We start from the raw sequence: 18,604 nt of genomic DNA on the forward strand, positions 1-18,604 counted from the left end.
GTCTTCCTGCCTCAAGTCCCTTCCCACTTCCAGCCATCTAGCCTCCAGTCAGCTGTCCAATTGCCCTTCCTAAAGTTCAAATCTGGCCTTGTCACCACCACCTTTATTTAATAAACTCTAGTGGTTCCCTATTATCTCTAGTATCAAATATGAAATTGTTATTTGGTTTTGAAAGTCCTTTATAACCCAGCCCTTAATCTGCAGTCCAATGACACTGGCCTCCATGGGTCCCTCCCATAAGACATTCCATTTCCATAGTCCAGGCATTTTCATTAAAAGTCCCCATGGTCTGGACTTCTCTCCCTCCTCATCTCTCTCTCCTGACTTTCCTGACTTGCCTTTCAAGAATCAGCAAAGTCCCAACTTCTGCAAAAAGACTTTTCTCATTCCCCTTCATGCTAATGCCTTTCCTCTGAAATCAAATCCAACTTATCCCGTACAGATCTTGTTGGTAACTAATTCTTTGCATGTTGTCTCCCCTGTTAGAATGTGAGGTCCTTGAGGACAGACACTGTTTTTGCCTTTCTTTGTATCTCCATTGCTTGTTAGCACATAGTAGGTGCTTCATAAATGTCCATCCATGCTTGTGCTCCTCTGGGCCTCAGCTTCCTCATCTGTAAAATGAAGGAATTCAACAACATGATCTCCAACATCCTTTCTAGGGCCAAATCTTCAATCTGTAGTGCTAAGAAACTAAAATACCAAGGAGAGACTAAATCAACACAAACCAGAGGCAAATCACGACCAATTAGGCTTTTTTCCCCCCAAAGTGCTGAGAAGGAAAGACTTCAGATGCTTTGGGCATAGACACAGTATAGGAAGGTTTCGGGTGATCATAACAGTCCACTATACCTGGGACAGGAGCTGGCCTCTGTGCTTTTTTTTTTTTTTTTGGTCAATGTAACACTTAAGTTGGATTTTAGTTTTTTTGGAATCATAATTCCAGCACAATTTCAGCAAGATAAACACATGCCATTAAGAGGCAGCCGAGTGGTGCAATGGAGAGAACACAGCACCTGTAGTCACTTTACCTCTCAGCCTCAGTTTCCTTATCTGTAACTGGGATAATAATGTCTGTAAAACCTACCTCATAGTGTCATCATGAGAACCAAATGAGGTAATTGATGCAAACCATACATTCACCTATTATTGTTGTTCATAGTGACACTTGTTTTTAATATCTTTCTAAACAGAGACAACATGGTACAGTGAAAAGAACCTTAGATTTGAACTCAGAGGATCTGGATTTGAATCTAAATTCTGCTCTTTACTGGCAATAATCTTGGGCATGTTGTTTCATCTCTTTGGGATTCAGTTTCAGAGCCATTAAACGGGAGAGGGAAGCAAGGCTTCTCCCCCAGAATACTGATACTTGAATGTGCCAATGACTGAGGACAGGGAGTGGTACCAGAGTGAACAGAGAGCCAGCCTCTAAGCTAAGAGAATCTGGATTCAACAATTGCCTTTAACAGAACTGACTATGACCCTGAGCAAAACACAGACACCTCAGCACTCGGAGCCACAAACAGAGAGAAGGTGCTGACCAGCATTGGTTCGAGTTGGCTCACTTTGGTAGTTCCTTATACTTAGATCTGCTCCGGGGGTGGGAAACTGCAGCCTTCAGGTTAATTAAGGGGATTTGCTCTTGTGAAGTTTAGATTCAATCAAAGGACCTCACTTGAGGACCTAGCCTGCCATATGTGGCCTCAAGGCCACAGGTTCCCCACCCCTGTTGGTCCTTATCTCCTATCTTAGTGTGTGAATGAAAAAAAAAAATTAAGTATTTATCATGTGCCAGGCACTGTGCTAAGTGCTGAAGAGAAAATACCAAAGTCACAGTCCCTGCCCTCAAAGAGATTACAGTTTAATTGGATAATAGTGTGGGCCAGGAACAACATTTTGCTCTGGGAAGTTTCAGCAATTGACACACACTATAAACATGTTAGTACTCTTTCCAGGAGGCAGAAACAATTGTACATAGCACCTAATTAGCAATAATAGTTAAACCCAGAAAGGTTCTAGAAGATGTACTTCCTCTCTCTTTAACTTCTATCTCCTCAAATCCATTGTTCCCTGTGTTCAAGAGTCTCTGGCCCTCAGGACCTGGTGTCCTAATATGAGGCTTCTCTCTTTCTTCCCCACCCTCCATTCCCAATCAACTGAATTTTTCTTCAAAAGTTGATCTGTACTACTTGCCCCAGGTACGTTTTTTGCTATTTTCTTTTGGCATCAGAATTACTGTTTACAATGATGATCAGTTCCCTATCTGTAAACTGGGGTGTTGGACTAGACAGGCCCAGGCCTAGCTGGACTAAACCAAGCCAGATTCTATGATCCTAAAATCTTCCAAAGCCCCTAATTAGCCATTGAAGAAGGGAAGAACCGGGGATAATAGAGTAGAGGAAAAAACAATGTCATAAAGTGTCTCCTGTAGTTATGATAAGAAGTCAGCTCTCTAATCAGCAGCTGCCTTTCCCCAGAGCCCTGCCCCAAGTGCTGGACCTTATCCACATTGGCGCTTCATGGGGTAGGGGGAAGGGAATTCCATCAAAGTCCAAATTTTAAAAACATTTAATAGCTTCAATATATATATTTTATTTATGACTCTTCTCCTTTGAAATCATAGGAGGTGTGGCTAGGTCTTATAGAATAAAATTATGAAAGTCTTCATGACCTTAAAAAAAAATAACTACTTAGAATCATAGCTTGAGACCTAGAACGGTCCTTAGAGATTGTGTGCAGTTGTGGTTTGTCCTTCCTTCTTGAAGAAGACCATGACGTCAGGGAGATGATGACTTGACTTTCAATTGACTTTGATTTGAGTGAGGGAGGGCTGTGCAAAGTCACCAGCCTCACTTTCTCCTCCAGAGCCATCTGGGTCCAGTGGCCAGATATCGATCAGGATGACTGGAGATGGCCTGGGATGCAGTAGATGACCTCAACCCTTTTAAGCTAAGGTCTTTTCAGGTTCTCACTTTGAGTGAGGCAATGCCCATTCTTTGAATAGGCTTCTTTAAGAAGTGAGTCTAGGGATGGCCCCTTTAATATAAAAAAAAAATCAAGCTGGGAGGGGAAGACCCTCAGGGTTGCTGGCCAAAAGAGAAATAGTTACGAGGGCCCAAAAAATAACCACAAAGTGGTGCTTGGGCCCAGGGACCCATTACTGTCCAATCCATGAGATCCAGAGTGAATTGGGTTGAAGGCTTGGTCTTTGAAAAAGAAATCTAGCCAGTAAACCCTAAGTTAACTAGGTAGCTTTCAGCCATCAAAATTTACCTTCCTTTGGGCAGAACACCACCACTGAGAGACAGAAGGTTGATGAAGTGAGAGGTAGGCAAATGCAGAGAGATAAAATTGTAAATCAGGAAACTTCTGTCACAGATCAGTAAAGAACCTATTAATGGGCAGCTATGTAGTACAATGGATAAAGCACAGGCCCTGGAGTCAGGAGGACCTGAGCTCAAATCTGGCCTCATACACTTACTAGCTGTTTGACCCTGAGCAAGTCACTTAATCCAATTGCCTCAAAAAAAAAAAAAAAAGAACCTATTGAATGGATGGTGAATAGAACAAGGGATGGGGAACCACTGGAGTTTATTGAGTACAGCAGGTAACATGGCCAAATCTGCACTTTAGGAAGATCACTGACAGTTTAATGGGAGGATAGACTGAAGTGGGAAGAGAGGCAGGGAGACCAACCAATCAATGCATAGAAAATTCTGCCATCATATCCAGTGCTCCACACCCATAGCCCCTACCTCTGCAGGGGAGTAGGGGAACTGCCTTCTCTTCTCCCTCCTGCTCTCCTGCCTCGTCTCTGCCTCCTGACTTCCTTCAAGTCCCAGTTAAAATCTCATCTTCTAGAAGAAGCCTTTCCTGATCCTCCTTAATCCTAATGCCTTTCCTTCACTGGTTATCTCCAGTTTATCCTGTGCATATTATTGGTACAAAGCCATTTTCATGTTGCCTCTCTGAATTAGACTGTGAGCTCCTAGAGAGCAAGAACTGCTTTTTTCTTTCTTTGTTTTGCCAATGCTTACCCCAAAGTCTGGCACATAGTGGGCACTTAATAAATGCTCATGGACTGGACTTAACTGGCCTCATAGAACATACTGTTCTCCTGCTTCTCCTTATTGCATTTTGCATAAGTTTCCCATGTCTTCCCGTGTGTCTCTGTATGTATCATTACATAATTTTTAAAAATTTATTTTAACATTCTTTTTTTACATTTTGAATTCCAAATTCTCTCCCTTGCTTTCCCATCCATTGAGAAGGCAAACTATTGTTTTATCATCATCATCATCATCATCATCAATTATATGTGTGAAATCATGCAAAATGTATTTCCATATTGACCGTGTTGCAAAAAAAAAGGCAAGAAAAATTAAATGAGAAAATTATACTTCTATCTGTGCTCAGAATTCATCAGTTCTGTCTCTGGAAGCAGATAGCATTTTTCATCATAAGTCCTTCAGAATTGTCTTGGATCATTGTATTGATCAGAGTAGCTAAGTCTTTCACAAATGATCATCTTTCCAATATTGCTGTTACTGTGTTCTCTGGTTCTGCTCACTTCACTATGCAACAATCCATATGTCTTTCCAAGTTTTTTCTGAAACCATCCTGCTTGTCACTTCTTATACCACAATAGTATTTGTCACAATCATATATCACAACTTGTTTAGCCATTCCCCAACTGATAGGCGTCCCCTCAATTCTTCATCACCACAAAAAGAGCCGCTATAAATATGTTTGTACATATAGGTCCTTTTCCCTTTTCTTTTATCTCTTTTGGATATAGACCTAGTACTGGTATTTTGGGGTCAAAAGGTATGCAGTTTTATAACCCTTTGGGCATAGTTCCAAATTGTTCTCCAGAGTGGCTGGACCAGTTGATAGCTCCACCAATAGTAGAGCATGATTTCTGACAACATGACAATGTTCCATTATATTCATACATATACATTTTTATTCGATGCCACTAATAACCCTGTGAGGAAAGTAATGCAAGTATTAATATCCTCATTTTTCAGCTGAAGGAACTTAGTTTCTTGGAAAAGTGAAATGACTCCCAAAGTCACAAAGCAAGTATTTAGAGTGGTTAGAACTTGAACCCAAATCTCATCACTCCAAGACCAGAATTCTCTCTAATATTCTCCACTTCCTCTAAAAAGTGGTAAAATCTGAGGTGCTATTAATTTTAACTAATTTATCATCTTCACATATTGAATTTATGCTTCATGATCATAATTTTCCTCCAAATACTTTTATTTCATATTACCATAAAACAAAGAAAGCATTGTCAAATGAATACTGCATTTGAAGATTTGTCCTAGTCTATTTTTTATGTCACATAGAACTGAACAAGTTTATGTGATAGAAAAGCCCCAAAACTTTTTCTACAAATTCCCCAAAGGGGCATGATCATATTTCAGAAATGTGAGTGCCCTAGGTTCAAAGACTGTTGAAACCTTGTTCCAAGTCATATAAAAGGAAGTTTATGTTTTCATGATTAGAGAAAGAAATGATTAATTCACTAATATGCCACTGTAAGAACCTGAATAAAATATTTAAATTGAGAGCAAAGTAGCAAAGCTAAGATATTTTATTGCAGGAGCAAGTAACATATGTAAAAAGAGAAAAAAGTCAGATACTCAGATGAGGCAAAATCACATTAAGGGGCAAGCAAACCTGGAAATTTTGATAGTTCCCTATTGTCTGTTGAAGCAAGACTGGGAGGATAATGGCAGCAGAAAGAACATTGTCCTTAAAGAGGGAACTCTAATACCAGCTCTGCCATTGACAAGATGTTGGACTTCAGGCAGTTCATAGTCTCAAACCTATAATTTCCTTATCCCTATGCTGGACCTCATAGGCTTTAGAGCAGAAGTGACTTAAAGAGTTTCCGTCTAGTCCATTATTTTACAGAGGAGGAGACTGAGGTTCACAGAGATGTAGTGCAGATGAAAACATTTTGTCTGCATACCGGCCTTTGAATCCTGGCTCTTCTACTTACTACCTGTGTGCCTTTGAGTAAACCATGTAATCTCTCTGGGACTTAGCTTCCTCACTATAAAATAAAACTGGTTTTTGCTTTTTTGTATCCTCAGCTCTTAGTGCAGTACCTGGCATATCATAGGTGCCTAATAAATACTTAATGACTAATTGACTGATCGACTAGATAACATCTGAGTTAGCTTCCAGATCTAAATCTGTGATTTCTATCATCCATACTTACAAATGATAAGAGAAGCAATGTGCTACAATAAGAAAGAGCTAAATCTGGAATCAGAGAACCTGTGCTTTGCCAGTTATTACTTATGTGACCATGGGCATGTTACTTCCATATCTGTAAAATGAAGAGATTGGTTGAATTCCTTGACAGCTAAGCTCCCTTCTAGCTTGAAATCTATGATTCAAATAGCAGAATCAGGATTTGAACACAGAGCCTCTGACTCCAAATCCAACGCCCCCCCCACCCCCGCACTGCTGTACTCAAAGCGTTGTTCTGATGATCAAATATAGACATATTTGTGAATGTGATTTGAAACTGTAAAGTAAGGAAAAGATAAGAGAATAGGATGAAATACACAATTAATAGTCATACCTGTAAATATAAAAGGATGGAGTTCACCAATGAAACAGAAGAGATTAGATTTAAAAAAAAAAAAAGCCCTATGAAGTGGCATAGAGTTGTAAATAAGGTGTTAATCACTTTGATGGTAACTAGCCCTGAGGTTATAGAGAGGTACTAGCTAGTGACCCTGAATGTCAAGTATGGAACCTGCCATATCCCTTCTGAAGCCTCATCTCCCCCAATCAACTACATTTGTCTTTAAAAGCTGATGGAGTTGAGCTATCAGTAAAACAGCCTAACTATTCTCAGCTATGTCTCTATTGAACAGGGACAAGACTATTCCATAGCAATGGCAAACTTGGCATCATTAGAGACATTTGGAAGCAATATTTTTTCAATCAGTGCTTCTTCTATTGGCTGTTATGCATGTGAGCCAATGAGGTATTTCATTGATCTTCACATTAGTAGGGGGAAAATCATAGTGGGTGCCTGCTGTTGAGACTCTAGCATATGGTTTTCACTTGGTTATTTTCCTGTGCATTTGCACTTCTGAGAAAAAAAAAATCATTTTGACCAAAAAAAAAAGAAAGAAAGAAAAATAGCAAGGAGTATCAAAGCTCAGAAGAGACAAGTTGACTCACGTTTCTGAGTTGTTTGGAATTTCCATGTGTTTCTCTGCAGCTCATATTGTGGCAGTCAAGCAGCAAGTCTTGACATGTGGGCTGAAAGGATGTCTCTATGCTCCAGATCTTGTTTTAGAAGAGAAAAGTTTGTTTATTTTAATATCTGTGTTTATATATGTTATATGGAGGTCTTTAAAACATTAACAATCAATTGATACCCTTCTACATATTTCCTTTGAAGCCTTTTGGAATCCCTGGAGGGAAATGCATAGCACTCTCAGCATTAAAGAGTCATTTCTGGAGAGGACTTATTTTGAAGGCAAAATAAAGATCACCAAGGTAAAACTCCCTGCTATAAAAATCACTTAGCCCTTCTCCCTCCAGCTCCCCTCCCAATGTATCTCTCTTGGACTCCTAGTTTACCTGGAATTTCCTTGGCTTTTATAACAATGTTACTCACCTAGTAAGAATAGTTAAAATTTACCTAATGAATATTTACATGACATTTTAGAGGCATTATTTCATTTGATTCTCACAACAAACTTATGATATAGTTGTCATTCTCATTTACTGTTGAGGAAACTAAGGCCAGAGAGGGGAGGTACTTTGCTCATTTTTAAAGAGTAAGGGGTAGGATTCAAGACCTAGATCTTTATTGTCCCCTATTCCAGTTTGCTTTTTCTAAAAAACAAAACAAAACAAAACAAAACCTTAATTTTATTTGTCAAGTTTTATTGATACATTTGTTTTTACATCTTTTTTAGTCACTTTCTGAATCATCACCCTTCCTGCCCAATGGATCTTTCCTTATGACAAAGAAAAACAGTTCAACTAAACCAACCCACACAAAGACCTTGTCTGACAGCATATGCAACATTCTATACCTATAGCCTCCCTCCTCTGTAATAAAAGAAGAGTAGTGCTTTTTCTTCTTCTCTGAGGACCAATAAAAATAACCTCTTCTCTGGGGGTAATAATGATAATAATAGAAAATAAAACTATTATTTTTTTTTTTGTCTAGGCAGTGGGGTTAAGTGACTTGCCCAAGGTCACACAGCTAGTAAGTGTCAAGTGTCTGAAGCCTGATTTGAGCTCAGGTCCTCCTGACTCTAGGGCAAGTGCTCCATCCACTGCACCACCTCGCTGCCCCCAAAAATAAAAATAAAACTAACATATAGCCCTTTAAGGTTTGCAAGATGTTTTACATGCATTATCTCATTCGTTCCTCACAATGACCTTGTGAAGTAGATGTTATTATGACCCCCATTTTCTAGATGAGGAAACTGAAGCTGAGAGAGGTAAGTGACTTGTCTAGGGCCATACAGCTAGTGAGTGTCTAAGGGCAATTTGAATTCAGGTCTTCCTGAACCCAAGTCCAGTGCTCTGCCCACTGCACCACTTAGGTGCCTAGATGTATATAATTGTCTTTATAATTATAGAGCATTCTACTTCATGTTGTCATTCCTTTAGTTTACAGTATTGCAGTTACATGTTGTTTTCCTGGTTTTGCTTACTTCATTTTGTATCAGTTCATTCAAATCTTTCCATGTTCCTCTGAATTCTTCATATTTGACATTTCTTGTGCTACAATTGTATTCCATTACAACACTGATATAACATGATCTTTTTCAGGTGTTCTCCTCAAGTGTGCTTTCCTAACATAACTCCTGCCTTAAACTCCAGTCTGCTATCATCAGTTGGCTGCCGGACAGCTCCACTTATATGTCCCAGCAGTCATCTCAAACTCAGTATATCAAAAATGGGACTCAGTTTAGGGGTGTGCTAAAAAGCAGATTGTTAAATTTTCCATGTGACGATTTGCACCTCAGAAATGGGCAAATGCTACAAATTAGGGCATTAGGCCTTGATTTATTATTCTAATTGATTGCCTAGGCTTAAGAAATCAATGTAGAATATGTTAATGATATAGCTTAAACTTAAAAGTGTGTCACATATGCTTTTTTTTTCAGGGAAGCAGTTGTTAAACATTTATAAGCAGACTGCTATAACTCATTTCACTTTCTCCAAAACCCATTCTTCCTCTGAAATCCCTATTTCTGTTAGGGCAACACTATCCTCCTAGTCACAAAGTTTTGCAAACTTGGAGTCATTCTTCCCCCAAATCCTAGTGTTTCTCCCCAACCTCACAAAAATAAAAATAGCCTTGTATGTGTTTTGTATATACTCATTTACGTACCTGTTCTCTCCTGAGATAGAATATAAACTCTCTGAGGGCAGGCATTATCTCATTTTTGTCCTTGTATTTCCAGCACCTAGTACCCGCCTGATAAATGTTGATTGATTGATTGTTCTTTTACTCTTCCTTCTAACTAACTCACTATTCCCTCTCAGTTGCTAAGTCTTGTTCATTCTATCACCTCATCTTTTCTCACCTCTATCCCCTTCTTTCCTTGAATATGGACTCTATCCTGAGAAAGGCCCTTATCACCCCTCACCAGGACTATTGCAATAGCCTCCCAATTGATCTCTTGATCTCTCTCTCTCTCTTTCCCTCCCCATCCTATTGTATCCTTCACACAGCTGCCAAGATGACATTATTAAAAGACAGATATGACCATGTCACTCTGCCTCTCAGAAAAACGTTCGTTGGCACACAAAACTGAAAACCTTTTGCAAAAACAAAATCAATATATTTGTGATGAGAAGGGAAGTGATGGAATGGGGGGAAATCTGTTTGTCAAATTTCTTAGGTAGGAGTTTTGTATCCAAGATATATGAACAATTTACAAATACATATATATGCAATATATACACACATACATGTGGATTTTGTCCTATATGTATATATAAATTTATGACCACACACGTATGTATGTGTATATTTTATATGTAACATATGTAGATAAGAAAGATGGGTAATGATGGATAAATCAGGTACGTATAGACATGTAATATATTGAGACACATATAAAACCAAAATGCATTCTCCAGTAGATAAGTGGTCTCCTTCATTAGAATGTGAGCTCCTTGAGGGCAGAGGCTGTTTTTGACCTTTCTGTTTATCTCCAGCCTGTAGTACAGGGTATGGCACATAGTGAATGCTTAACAAATGCTTCTTCTTTGTCAAAAGATATGAACAAATAGTTTTCGAAAGAAGAATTGAAAACTATTAACCATATGAAAGAGTGCTCCAAATCACTAATAGTAAGAGAAATGCATGTCAAAACAATCCTGAGATTTCACTTCATACCCAGCAAATTAACAAAAATGATGGGATGGGAATAATCAGTATTGGGGGTTTGTGGGAAGACAGGTAAACTAGTGCATTGTTGGTAGAACTGTGAATCAGAATAGTTTTGGAGAACAATTTGGAGTTATGCAAATAAAGTGATTAAAATATCCCTATATTTTGAACCAGAGATTGTATTCTGAGGCATATACCTCACAAAGCTTATTGATCAAAAGGAAATACCTGTATAATGCCACAATATTTATAGCAGCACTTTTTTGTGTTGGCAAAGATTTGGAAACAAAGTAAATATTTAATAAAAAGGGAATGGATAAACAAATTGTCATATATGAATGTAACAGAATGTGACTGTGCTATAAGAAAAGATGAATGCGTCGAACGCGGAGAAAGATGGAAAGATCTTCATGAATTTAGGCAGAGCGAAGTAAGCAGAGCCAAGAACATAATGAACTAACGATAGGCACAAAAATAATTAAAAGAATGTTGCAAAATTACAAAGGACAAACATGGCCGCAGAGAAGACATATGAGAAGACATCCAGACTTCTTTGCAGAGGTGGGAGGTCTATGGGTGTGGAACATCATATATACTTTCTGACCTTTGCAAGGTATTAATCAGCTTTGCTGATATAGTCTCTTTTTCCTCTTTTTCTTTAAGAAAATATTTGTTATGTGAGATGGTTCTCTGGTAGGCAGAGGGGAGGGATACTGGGAGAAATTTGTGTGATGTAAAAACAAATAATTACCAAAAATCATCAATGGTTCCCAATATTCTCTAGAATAAAAAGTAAAAATCTTAGTTTGATATTAGAAGCTCTCCATAACATGGTTCCCAGCTACCTACCTTTCCAGATTAATTTAATGTTACTCCACATTACATTCACTCACCATTCTAATCAAACTGACCGGCCAGGTGTCATGGCATTTAATCTTGCCACTCTGTACCTTTGCATCCCCAACATCTGCAATGCATTCCCTCCTTACCTCAGCCTTGTAGGACCCCATCTTCCTTCAAAGCACAGCTCAGGCACCTCCTCCAGCTCAAAGTCTTTGCTGTTCCAGTTGGAGAACTCTTAACTTTTTGAAATTATTTTGTATAATTTGGTACAAACTTCACATTTATTTGTCTGTGTACAGCCTCTGTGAGTAGAAAAGGAGCTGTCAATTGAACAACATGGCTTTCTTTCTTTCTTCCTTCCTTCCTTCTTTTTTCTCTTTCTTTCTTTCTTTCTTTCTTTCCTTCCCAACAATAGGTCCCAGGCCAAGCCCCACTTGGTCATTGTTTGGGCCCTGATTGGCTCAGAGTGAATGTCGACACTGAGAGTCTTCCCTTTCAGATAATTTATTTTATTTTATTTTATTTTTAACTAGGTTAAGAGGCCATTTTCTGCCTCACTTCTTATTAAACCTTAATCACTGAATGGACCTTAGCTTAAAAAGGCCAAGGTCTCCCACTGCATCCTGGACTATCTTTAGTTGTCCTGGTCTATATCTGGCCACTGGACCCAGATGGTTCTGGAGGAGAAAGTGAGGCTGGTGACTTTGCACAACTTTCCCTCACTTAAATCCAACTCACTTGCAAGTCATGGCATCACCTCCCTGATGCCGCGGTCCTCTTCAAGAAGGAAAGACAAACAACAACATGTTGTATATCCCTAGTAGGAGGTTAGCTCCTTGAGGACAATGTTGTTTCATTTTCTTTGTAGCCCTGGTGCCCAGCATGGTGCTTTGCATATAGCATTTACTTAATAACATTCATTGAATTTAATTAAATAATGTTCTTACAGGATTGGGTAAAGAGACAACAAAATGTTAAAAATTGTCCAAGTGGGGGCAGCAAGGTGGCACAGTAGATAGAGCTCTGGCCTTGGAGTCAGGAGGACCTGAGTTCAAATCTGGCCTCAGGTCAGGAGGAGTTCAAATCTGGCCTCAGACACATGATACTAACTGGTTGCGTGACCCTGGGCAAGTCACTTAACCCCAAATGCCTCACTAAAAACAAACAAACAAAAAAAAAACCCTAACAAACCAGAAAACATAGGAATAAATGAATCTTTCCTTAGGGACAGCTAGGTGGTGCAGTGGATAGAGCACTGGCCCTGAAGTCAGGAGGTCCTGGGTTCAAATCTGGCCTTAGACACATAACACTTGATAGCTGTGTGACTCTGGGCAAGTCACTTAACCCCAACCACCTCACTACAAAAAAAAAAATTTGTCAAAGTGTCTAATCAATACAAGTCAATCAATCAATTAACATTTATTAAGTACCTACTCTGTTAGAGGCCCCATGCTAAACACTGAGAATGTAGAAAGAGGCAAAAGATATTACCTGCCTTAAGGAGCTTATAATCTAATGGGGGAGACAACATGTAAACAAATATATATAAAGCAAGTTGACTCCACACATGAAATATTTTGGAAATTCTTTCTTCCTGTATGTAGAAATCTATCCCTTCCAATTTCTCTTCATTAAAAAAAAAAAAAGATTTTATGTTTACTTTTATTTTTGCCTCACAGGCATTTCTAGATATAGTCTCCTTCCAACTCCCCCATTTGAAGATGAACCTTCTCTTATATCAAAGATAAACAATCAATACAAGAACTACATCTAAAAATGTATGAAATATTCTTCCCTAGTAGCCTCCCACCTCTCTGCTGAGAAGTAGGGGGTGTGTTTTATTACCTAACAGTATATCCTTGAGACTGTTACTGGTTTTTCAATTATGCAAGAGTTCAATTTCCTTTTAGTGATCTTTTAATTTATATTGGTAGTCACTGGGTATATTGTTCTCTTAGTTTTGATTCTTTCATTCTTCACCAGTTCATACAAATATGGCCAGGTTTCTCTGAATTCTTCCTATTTGTTGTGTTTTACAGCACAATAAAATTCCATTATAATCATATACCACAGTTTTTAGTCATTCACCTATTGCTAGGTATTCACTTTATTTCTAGTCTTTTGTTGCCAGAGTGTAAAAAAAAAAAATTGGCATGCTTAGGATCTTTTTCTTCTGCTTTCCTACTCCCTGGGGTATATCTGAGAAGTAGAATTGCTGGGCCACAGGCTGTGAACGACTTAGTGACTTTCCTTATTTATTTCCAAATCATTTTCCAAAATGCTTCCAATGTAGTGCAGGAAAGTCACATAGTCAATGTTGTATTTTAGAAAGGTCATTTGGGCAGCTATGTGAAGGATAGATAAAGGAGAGGAAATATGGAAAATGGGAAAAAGAAATTATACTGATAGCTAATATTTATATATATATAACATATATTTATGTGTGCTAGACACTACGCTAAGTACTTTACAATTATTACCTCATATGATCCTTACCACAACCGTAGAGGGTAGATACTGTTATTTTCTCCATTTTACAATTGAGGAAACTGAGGGAAACAAAGGTAAAGTGACTTGCCCAAGGATGCACAGCTAGTAAGTTTCTAAAGTGGCATTTGAACTTATAAGTTCCTGATTCCAAATCCACTGATCTATCCACTACTGTACCATCTAGCTGCCCCTAATATAGTATAGTGTAGTATAGTATAATGCAATGTTGTATAATATGATTCATCATACAATGATATGATATGATATATAATATAATATGACATACTATGTATTATATAATACATTATATTATTTTCTATTCTGTTATTTTGTGTTATATTTATTATAATATTATCATTTATAATATAATATACCCTTAATAGGCTATTGCCAAAGGCAAGAGGTAAAGGAGGGCCTGAATTGCTGTGGCAGCTGTGTAAGTATATTTATAAATGACTATAACATAAAAGTAGGAGGCATGAATAGAAATTTTAATAAATATAGCACCATCTCCAGGCTTATTCTCCAACTTACATTGGTACTGGCTGGTTGTGTCCTCAGAGGGGCAGCTGCTATTTTGTGTTCTAGGGGAAAACTTGTTGGCAGTTATCCTCCTAACACTGTAGCTCGTGAACCCCAACTGATGTGCTTCCCCTTAACAATCAGCCAGTAGAGTGAATTCAATTTTTAGAGAAGCCATTTCCTTGAATGGCTTAGCAAGATTGGTTGCTTTTTTTCATTCTCGAAGAGGACCAAAATGACATCACCACATTAGAGTCAAGTTACAATGGGTCTGACTGTGGCTGATCAGACCAGTACAAGCTCAGAATGCTCTACCACAGATTGGACACAAATAGCCCATGTGAACATTTGGGGTGGATAATCTAAATCTGTGCATCTTGTGTTTCTTTTGAGTGACTTCAATTCTGCTTTGCTCATAGAGCACAGCAGCTTTTTTGGTGAGGTCCCACCATGCTGGGCAGTCCTGGGCCAATGTCTCCCATGTCACACAATCAATTCCAAAGTTCTTCAAAGAGACCTTCAAAGTGTCCTTGTATAACTTCTGACCACCATGTGAGCTTTGCCTTGTGTGAGCTCTCTGTAAAATAGTCTTTTAGGCAAATGTACGTTTGGCATTCAAACAACGTGGCCAGTCTATCAGAGTTGAGCTCTCTGCAGTAGAGTTTGAATGCTTGGCAGTTTAGTATGAGAAAGGGCCTCAGTGTCTTAGTGTCTTACCCTGCCGGGTGATCTTCAGGATTTTCTTAAAACAATTGAAATAGAAGCAATATAGTTTCACAAGCATACGACAATGAGGTCAGCACAACAGCTCTGAATACCTTCAGTTTGATAGTCATTCTAATATCTCTTCTCTCCCACTTTCCTTTGAAGCCTCCCAAACACTGAGCTAGCTCTGGCAATGTATACTGCCAAAGCAAGTGAACTTATCCACAGTATTCAGAACTTCATTTGCTGTAACCAATGGTTCCACGTATGGTTGATGTGGTGCTGGCTGGTGGAGCACCTGGGTTTTCTTGGAGTTAATTGTTAGGCCAAAATTAGCACAAGCAGTAGAGAATCAATCCATACTTTGATTGATATTTCATATTTGCTTAATATGAATGTATAAGTAGAACCTATATCAGATTGCATGCTGTCTTGGGGAGGGGGAGTAGAGAAAGGGCGAGAAAATTTAAAACTCAAAATCTTATGGAAGTGAATGTTGAAAACTAAAAATAAACAAATTAATTATTTTTTTAAAAAATCCATACTTTTTTGCATCTCAGCTTCAGAGGCTGCAATGAGTGCACAATCATCTGCAAACAAAAAATCACGCACCAACTCTCCCTTCACTTTGGTCTTGGCTGGTAGCCTTTTCAAGTTGAACAATTTACCATCAGTGCGGTAGCTGACCTTAATGCTGTGTTCTTTCTCATTGAAGGCATTTGACAACATGGCTGAAAACATCATGCTAAAAAGCATGAGAGCAAGCACAGAGCCTTGTTCCACTCCATTGGTGACTGTCAGTTGTGAGGACTTGTGGGAAATTATGTCAAAATTTGGTTGCCTGGAGAAGTTCATCAGTATTGTACATCAATTTCATGATGGCATGCTTGCCCAGGTTCTGCACAATGGATGATGCTCTCGGCATAGCAAGAACTGTGTTTACAAAGCATCATCCTCCCCACCCTCTCCCTAAAATGCATACACACTCTATGGGGGGAAGAGCAGGCATGAACTTATGCAACAGAAGTGTAGGGAATAGGGAACACACCTGGCCAAGACAACTTACAATTCTGAAACAGCAGGGCCTTGAAGTTTTTTCTTTTTCTGAAGTGTCCTCACGAGGCTCACTGTGAGATGAGGCATCAGAGTCAGTGATGGACAAATCTCTCTGCCACTAGGCTGGACTTGTCCCAACAAGGCTTGGTGATTCTACTAGATGGACAACTCAGCTGGACTTGCTCTTCTTAGGGTAGGCTATCTTGGCCAGATGGGTAAGCCAGCTACTGAGCTGGCTCCTCAACAGCCTTCACTCCTTCTGAGCTGGCCTGGAGAAGTTGTTTAGCTAACAGGGCTGCCGCCAGACTGGTCTGAGCAGACATTGCCTGTTGGGCTCTTCAAAGTGCGCCATGTCCCTGCTGGGTGACTCAATCTACTGGACTTACTGGACTTGTTCTTCAGTGGACAGTAATCATCAGCTCCAACTTCTGAATCAGATGGGGGTGTTCTAGTACTCTTCTCAGCATGGGGAATGACTCTCCTATGCCAGGACTGGCAAAAGTCTCTTTTTTTTTAAAAACTTTTTTTCAAGTAGAAATCTAGCTTCTCTTGTCACCTTCTAGTGAAGATCAGGCTTTTCTCTCTCCCTACTTTTGTTTGTGATGATCAGCCCAGTTATGCTTACCAGATTCTCACTGGACCTTATGCATATGAGTAGTTGGAGACAGAGGTGTGGAGGACTCCTTACGGATAAATTTATTATCATTTCAGAGCAATTCAAGTCTCAGACCCTTTCTAAGTTATAGGGTGCTTTTCTTTATTACTCAAATAACTTCTCCTTTACATTTTTTTCATTTTGTTTTTAAATTTAATTTTTTTATTCTTCACGCAAACATCAAAAAGAGCATTTCTATACATACAGTAGAGTATAAAAAGAGAATTCTTTATGAAACTGTGAATCTCCATTCCAAACTGCTTACTTTTTGAAAAGTATATAATAAATTCTGTCACTTTCAAAACTGCCTTGCTTATCTGTCCTTCCTTCTGAACTGCCTTCTGTTTTCTTCTATGCCTTTTTAAAAAAGTTTTTAATGGCACCCTTTTTTTGGGGGGATGAGGAGGACCACTGTTGCTAATGCCTTTACTCTTATCCCTCCCCCAATTAATGGAGATAAAGAGGGGGGTAAATACTTGTAACAAACTAACATAGTTAAGCAAAATTAACTCACTCAATGGCTATGTCCAAAAATCATTTCTCGAGGTCAAGTCTGGTGGGCATTGTTCCAGGTAGGGAGAAACAGCAGGGCAGATGGTAAGATGACCCTGCTGGACACCTGGATGAGACAGGAAACATGTTCTAGTGTGGGCCTGTCAATATATTGGATTACATGTATTTGTGCTCACTTATTCAGTAATCAAGTCTGCTCAGCCCAAGGGCAGGAGTTCTGAAGGAACCATTAGCTAATTTGATTTTAAAGACAGAGATAGTAAAAACCAAATTAACAAATTAAAAAAAGGAAAAGGGAATTCACAACAAATGGAGAAGAAAAAAAAGTTAAGCAGAAACTACTATATTGAATTATATGACAACAAAAATAAAAACCAAAATAAAATAGATGAATAGCCACAAAAATAAATACCAAAATGAATGAAAATGGAAACAGAAAACTCCAATAACCCAATCTCAGAAAAAGAAATTGAGTAAGCCATAAATACATCCACCAGGGGAAAAATAAATCTCTAAGTACAGACAGATTTATAAGTTAATTCAATCAAACACTTAAAGAAGAGAAAATACTTCCTATGATACGCAAGTCATTTTTCAAAAATAGAGAAAGGAGGTACTATACCAAATTCTTTCTATGAGACAAAGACTGTCTGTTATGGTCTTTGTTCTCAAAGAAAAGCAGAATAAATCAGAGAAAGGGAACTGTGGATTGCCGTCAATGGTAATGATTATGCAAAAAATATTAGGTAAAATACTGGTGAAGAGATTAGAATAAAATGTAGAAAAAAATAATTTACAAAGTTGGTTTTATATGAGGAATGCAAAAGTAGTTCAACCTTGAGAAAACATCATTACAAATCATAAAAAATGTAATTATATCAGTAGATATAGAAAAACATTTGAAACAACACAGCATTCATTTATGTTAAACACTAAAGCAAAACAAATTGGAATGAAAGGGCATTTCCTCAATATGATTAAAAGCATTTATCTAAAACCACAAGCTAGCATTAGTTATAGTGTTATTGTTTGTCCTTTGTTCTCAAAGAGGACCATGACATCAGGGAAGGGATGCCATGACGTGCAAGCTAATTGGATTTAAGTGAGGGAAGGCTGTGCAAAGTCATCAGCCTCACTTTCTCCTCTGGAAACACCTGGGTTCAGAAGCCAAATATAGACCAGGACAATTGGAGATGACCCTGAATGCAGTCGGGGACTTTGGCCTGGGACCTACTGTTGACCTATCAATGAGAGTCAGAGTGATTTGGTTTCAGCAATCAAATTTTCCCTTCTTCATTCTTTTGAGCAGAGCACCCCTCTGTGGACAGAAGGAATAGAGGGAGGGGAGGAGAGAGACAAAGAGAAAGGGGAGGCAGCTCCTATTTTCTACTCACAGAGGTTGTTGTTCGTCCTTC

The sequence above is a fragment of the Vombatus ursinus genome, unplaced genomic scaffold (genome assembly GCF_900497805.2).
Source record: "Vombatus ursinus unplaced genomic scaffold, bare-nosed wombat genome assembly UNPS02014172.1, whole genome shotgun sequence".
Lineage (NCBI taxonomy): Eukaryota > Metazoa > Chordata > Mammalia > Diprotodontia > Vombatidae > Vombatus > Vombatus ursinus.